Genomic DNA, 7,603 nt, shown 5'->3' on the forward strand with positions numbered 1-7,603 from the left:
GTGCAGGTTTTTTTTGTCTCCTGTAAAAGCATCCTCACATTAACCCCTTCCCACCCAATGACGTAAGGGTACGTCATGGCACGCTGGTACTTCGCGCAAAATGACGTACCCTTACGTCATCGGGATAGCGCGAGACCATGACTGACCTCGCGCTATCCCGTACTGGGAGCCGGCTGTCAGTCACAGCCGGCGTCTCGCTGCAACAGCAGGGGGGCATCGGAGATGCACCCCCCCCCCACCCCCTCGCGCTGTTAACCCGTTCCCTGCTGTGATCTAAGTAGATCGCGGCAGGGAAAGAGTTCACAGAGGGAGCGCGCTCCCTCTGTGTATCCGGCCGGCAACATCGCGAGAGCCCGGCCTGTTGTCATGGCAACAGGACACCAGACACTGTATAAGTGATAAGGCATGGCAGAGCAGTAGCTCTGCCATGCCTTATCACAGCGATCATAGGCATAGTGCACTCAAATTGTGTAAAAAAAAAAAGTGCTTTTTTTAATATTACCATAAAAAAAGGTAAAATTAAAACCCCACATATTTGGTATTGACACATACGTAACGACGTGTACAAAACGTTGAACACGCTTTTTGTTTTGTGCAGCAAAAAGCGTTAAAAAACCGCTAAAAAACAGATGCAAAATGCTAATTTTTAGCATTTTGCCTCCCAAAAAATTCAATAAAAGTGATCAAGAAAGCCGTACATTCCCCAAAATGGTACCAATAAAAATGACAGCTTGTCTCGCAAAAAATAAGCCCTTATAGAGCTCCGTACATAGAAAAATAAAAAAGTTACAGGACTTTGAATGCAGCTATAGAGAAAAAAAAGGATTTCCAAAAAAAAGGGTTTTTATTGCAAAAAAGTGTAAAAAGTGTAAGAATTTTGGTATCGTTGTAACCGTACCGACCCGCAGAAAAAAATTTGTGTGTCATTTATGCTGCATGATTAACGTTGTAAAAAAAATCTATGGCAGAATTGATGCGTTTTTTCTCCCTGTTATCATTAAAAAAAATAATAGACGTTTTACGATATTGTCTATGTACCCAAAAGTGGCACCGATAAAAACTACAGCTCGCCACGCAAAAGACAAGCCCTTATACGGCCGTGTCGACGGAAAAATAAAAAAGTTATGGCTTTTGAAAAATGGAGATGGAAAAATACCAAAAATCACTTGATCCTCAACGCCAAAATAGGCCATGTCATTAAGGGGTTAAACAATGGAAAATACTGTGTAATAATAAGTGTATCGTAGCCTTATCAATCAGATATGCCTAATTATCAGAACAGTGCACTGGTGAAGAACTTGGACACAACGCAGAAGTGGATGAGTTGGAGCTCGAAGCTCTTCTAAAAAGAACCTCCCTTTTTATTATTTACAGATAAATAAGAAACGACAATAACCAATCAGCTTCTGACAACGCCCGATAACTATCCTACCACTGATGGACAACATGTAGAAGCAACAATAACCAATCAGCTTCTGACAACGCCCGATAACTATCCTACCACTGATGGACAACATGTAGAAACAACAATAACCAATCAGCTTCTGACAACGCCCGATAATTCTCCTATCACTGATGGACAACATGTAGAAACAAGAATAACCAATCAGCTTCTGACAACGCCCGATAACTATCCTATCACTGATGGACAACATTGTAGAAACAACAATAACCAATCAGCTTCTGACAACGCCCGATAACTATCCTATCACTGATTGACAACATGTAGAAACAACAATAACCAATCAGCTTCTGACAACGCCCGATAACTATCCTATCACTGATGGACAACATGTAGAAACAACAATAACCAATCAGCTTCTGACAACGCCCGATAACTATCCTATCACTGATTGACAACATGTAGAAACAACAATAACCAATCAGCTACTGACAACGCCCGATAACTATCCTATCACTGATTGACAACATGTAGAAACAACAATAACCAATCAGCTTCTGACAACGCCCGATACCTATCCTATCACTGATGGACAACATGTAGAAACAACAATAACCAATCAGATTCTGACAACGCCCGATAACTATCCTATCACTGATGGACAACATGTAGAAACAACAATAACCAATCAGCTTCTGACAACGCCCGATAACTATCCTATCACTGATGGACAACATGTAGAAACAACAATAACCAATCAGCTTCTGCCAACGCCCGATAACTATACTATCACTGATGGACAACATGTAGAAACAACAATAACCAATCAGCTTCTGGCAACGCCCGATAACTACCCTATCACTGATGGACAACATGTAGAAACAACAATAACCAATCAGCTTCTGGCAACGCCCGCTAACTATCCTATCACTGATTGACAACATGTAGAAACAACAATAACCAATCAGCTTCTGGCAACGCCCGATAACTATACTATCACTGATGGACAGCATGTAGAAACAACAATAACCAATCAGCTTCTGACAACGCCCGATAACTATCCTATCACTGATGGACAACATGTAGAAACAACAATAACCAATCAGCTTCTGACAACGCCCGATAATTCTCCTATCACTGATTGACAACATGTAGAAACAACAATAACCAATCAGCTTCTGACAACGCCCGATAACTATCCTATCACTGATGGACAACATTGTAGAAACAACAATAACCAATCAGCTTCTGACAACGCCCGATAACTATCCTATCACTGATGGACAACATGTAGAAACAACAATAACCAATCAGCTTCTGACAACGCCTGATAATTCTCCTATCACTGATTGACAACATGTAGAAACAACAATAACCAATCAGCTTCTGACAACGCCCGATAACTATCCTATCACTGATGGACAACATGTAGAAACAACAATAACCAATCAGCTTCTGACAACGCCCGATAACTATCCTATCACTGATTGACAACATGTAGAAACAACAATAACCAATCAGATTCTGACAACGCCCGATAACTATCCTATCACTGATGGACAACATGTAGAAACAACAATAACCAATCAGCTTCTGACAACGCCCGATAACTATCCTATCACTGATTGACAACATGTAGAAACAACAATAACCAATCAGCTTCTGACAACGCCCGATAACTATCCTATCACTGATTGACAACATGTAGAAACAACAATAACCAATCAGCTTCTGACAACGCCCGATAACTATCCTATCACTGATGGACAACATGTAGAAACAACAATAACCAATCAGCTTCTGACAACGCCCGATAACTATGCTACCACTGATGGACAACATGTAGAAGCAACAATAACCAATCAGCTTCTGACAACGCCCGATAACTATCCTACCACTGATGGACAACATGTAGAAGCAACAATAACCAATCAGCTTCTGACAACGCCCGATAACTATCCTATCACTGATGGACAGCATGTAGAAACAACAATAACCAATCAGCTTCTGACAACGCCCGATAACTATCCTATCACTGATTGACAACATGTAGAAACAACAATAACCAATCAGCTTCTGACAACACCCGATAACTATCCTATCACTGATGGACAACATGTAGAAACAACAATAACCAATCAGCTTCTGACAACGCCCGATAACTATCCTATCACTGATTGACAACATGTAGATACAACAATAACCAATCAGCTTCTGACAACGCCCGATAACGATCCTATCACTGATGGACAACATGTAGAAACAACAATAACCAATCAGCTTCTGGCAACGCCCGATAACTATCCTATCACTGATGGACAACATGTAGAAACAACAATAACCAATCAGCTTCTGACAACGCCCGATAATTCTCCTATCACTGATTGACAACATGTAGAAACAACAATAACCAATCAGCTTCTGACAACGCCCGATAACTATCCTATCACTGATGGACAACATGTAGAAACAACAATAACCAATCAGCTTCTGGCAACGCCCGATAACTCTCCTATCACTGATTGACAACATGTAGAAACAACAATAACCAATCAGCTTCTGACAACGCCCGATAACTATCCTATCACTGATGGACAACATGTAGAAACAACAACAACCAATCAGCTTCTGACAACGCCCGATAACTCTCCTATCACTGATGGACAACATTGTAGAAACAACAATAACCAATCAGCTTCTGACAACGCCCGATAACTCTCCTATCACTGATGGACAACATGTAGAAACAACAATTACCAATCAGCTTCTGACAACGCCCGATAACTCTCCTATCACTGATGGACAACATGTAGAAACAACAATAACCAATCAGCTTCTGACAACGCCCGATAACTCTCCTATCACTGATGGACAACATGTAGAAACAACAACAACCAATCAGCTTCTGACAACGCCCGATAACTCTCCTATCACTGATGGACAACATGTAGAAACAACAATAACCAATCAGCTTCTGACAACGCCCGATAACTCTCCTATCACTGATGGACAACATGTAGAAACAACAATAACCAATCAGCTTCTGACAACACCCGATAACTATCCTATCACTGATTGACAACATGTAGAAACAACAATAACCAATCAGCTTCTGACAACGCCCGATAACTATCCTACCACTGATGGACAACATGTAGAAACAACAATAACCAATCAGCTTCTGACAACGCCCGATAACTATCCTATCACTGATGGACAACATGTAGAAACAACAATAACCAATCAGCTTCTGACAACACCCGATAACTATCCTATCACTGATTGACAACATGTAGAAACAACAATAACCAATCAGCTTCTGACAACGCCCGATAACTATCCTACCACTGATGGACAACATGTAGAAACAACAATAACCAATCAGCTTCTGACAACGCCCGATAACTCTCCTATCACTGATGGACAACATGTAGAAACAACAATAACCAATCAGCTTCTGACAACACCCGATAACTATCCTATCACTGATGGACAACATGTAGAAACAACAATAACCAATCAGCTTCTGGCAACGCCCGATAACTCTCCTATCACTGATTGACAACATGTAGAAACAACAATAACCAATCAGCTTCTGACAACGCCCGATAACTCTCCTATCACTGATGGACAACATGTAGAAACAACAACAACCAATCAGCTTCTGACAACGCCCGATAACTCTCCTATCACTGATGGACAACATGTAGAAACAACAATAACCAATCAGCTTCTGACAACGCCCGATAACTCTCCTATCACTGATGGACAACATGTAGAAACAACAATAACCAATCAGCTTCTGACAACACCCGATAACTATCCTATCACTGATTGACAACATGTAGAAACAACAATAACCAATCAGCTTCTGACAACGCCCGATAACTATCCTACCACTGATGGACAACATGTAGAAACAACAATAACCAATCAGCTTCTGACAACGCCCGATAACTATCCTATCACTGATGGACAACATGTAGAAACAACAATAACCAATCAGCTTCTGACAACACCCGATAACTATCCTATCACTGATTGACAACATGTAGAAACAACAATAACCAATCAGCTTCTGACAACGCCCGATAACTATCCTACCACTGATGGACAACATGTAGAAACAACAATAACCAATCAGCTTCTGACAACGCCCGATAACTCTCCTATCACTGATGGACAACATGTAGAAACAACAATAACCAATCAGCTTCTGACAACGCCCAATAACTATCCTATCACTGATGGACAACATGTAGAAACAACAATAACCAATCAGCTTCTGACAACGCCCGATAACTATCCTATCACTGATTGACAACATGTAGAACATTTTTGTGTCAGCGAATCATTTTAGAGGTTAATATATGATGTATGAGTTTATTAATCTTACAAGTGAGAAAATATCTACAATCATACATAGTTATGCCTTAACCCCTAGATTTTCTTTTTGTTCAGCAACTAGGCTCAGACCGGTCAAATTTAGTTCAGTCCAGAGGTTGTTCCTATTTTCGACTGATTTCACAAGTCTAGGCAAAATTGTAATAATCCTAAGGAATAATGTGCTTACAACAATTTAGATTGGTTAATCTTACAAAATCATGCACAGGAGTTTATGTCTTGGGCTGGAGACTAGCTAAGGGGTGGGGCTTAGTAAAGGGGCGAGGTTTAGTCCTCTGTTTGTCCTACTGCAGAGGGGGAGGCTCCTGCTGCAGCCAGTTGGCTTACAGCCAGAGACAGGACAGTGAGGAGGAGAATGGAAATGGCTGAGCTCCTGGAAAACACAATAAGATGGCTTTATAGATTTCTCTGTTTTCACTGTAAAATGAGACAATATGATCAAAGGAAAGGAATAGATGTGGGAAGAAATTGCTGGGAGATGTATTAGTTTCCGTGCATTGGCTGTTTCATCTTCCTTTAGGGTGATCTTCCTTTTGCGCGATCGCGATTTTAACATTACAAGTCCCATAGACCCCTGCAGAAAAAAAAAACACTGCGAATTTCGCAGTAAAAAAACACTGTAGTGGGTAGTCACCCTAAAGGAAGATGAAACAGTGAAAAACAGTGAAAAAACAAAATAGCTGCATTACTCAATTCATAACGCAGTGTGTTTGCAGAAAACCAAGATGTTCATGCTGCAGAAGTTGTAGTTATGAATTTATTAATTGTTGAAATGTTTTTATTGTTATGGTGCCTTTAAGTGTCCCTTATCCCCTTAGTGACCTAATTGCGCCTTAATGACCAGGCCGAATTTTGGAAATCTGACATGTGTCACTTTACCATAGAAATAATTAATTCTGACATTGTTTTTTCGCCACACATTGTACTTCATTTAGGTGGTAAAAATAGACTGGTAAAATGTGTATATTTATTAAAAGCGCTAAAATTGAGAACATTTATGGAAAAATTGTTTTTTTCTCATATTTACAACTGCAATATGTCAAACATGTGCAAACATACTGTACACATTTTTCGATGAGATAAATATCCCCATCTGTTTACTTTATTCTGGAAGCACATTTCAAACCTTTTTTTTTTTTTTTTTTAACCATTTAGGAGACGTCCAAATTTAACATTAATTGTTAAAATTTTGGTGAAAATTTTGTTTTTCTACACCAAGCCAAGGTTCCAAAGGCTCATAGGTGTCAGAATGATAGATACCCCCACAAGTGACCCCATTAAAAAATATACCCCTTAATGTATTCACTGAGGGGGGTCAGGAGTATTTTGACTCCACAGTTTGTCTTTTTTTAGTAGTCAATGCAGTTTAGAGGAGAGAAAATAAAATTTCATATATTTGCAAATATGTCATTTTAAAGACAGTTTTTTTTCTATAGTGTATATGAAAATGAAGACTTGAACCCCAAAAATGGATACCTGTGTTTGTCCTTTCTTCAGAAACATTGTGGCCCTAGTATTATGTACGTATGCACAATAGGGCCCAAAACTATAAGAGCAGCCAGTGGCTTTCAGAACAGAAATCTTGCTTGAAGGTGTTTAAGCCCCTTTGCCCACTTGTAGAGCCCTTGAGCGCCCAAAACAATAGAGAACCCCCACAAATGACCCCATTTTGAAAACTAGACCCCTTAACAAATTCATCTAGGGGTGTACTGCAATATTTTGACCCCACAGTTTTTGAATGAATCCAAGCGAAGCACAAAGAAAATAATTATGATTTTCATTTTTTTGACAATTGTG

Source organism: Eleutherodactylus coqui, chromosome 1 (genome assembly GCF_035609145.1).
Source record: "Eleutherodactylus coqui strain aEleCoq1 chromosome 1, aEleCoq1.hap1, whole genome shotgun sequence".
Classification (NCBI taxonomy): Eukaryota; Metazoa; Chordata; class Amphibia; order Anura; family Eleutherodactylidae; genus Eleutherodactylus; species Eleutherodactylus coqui.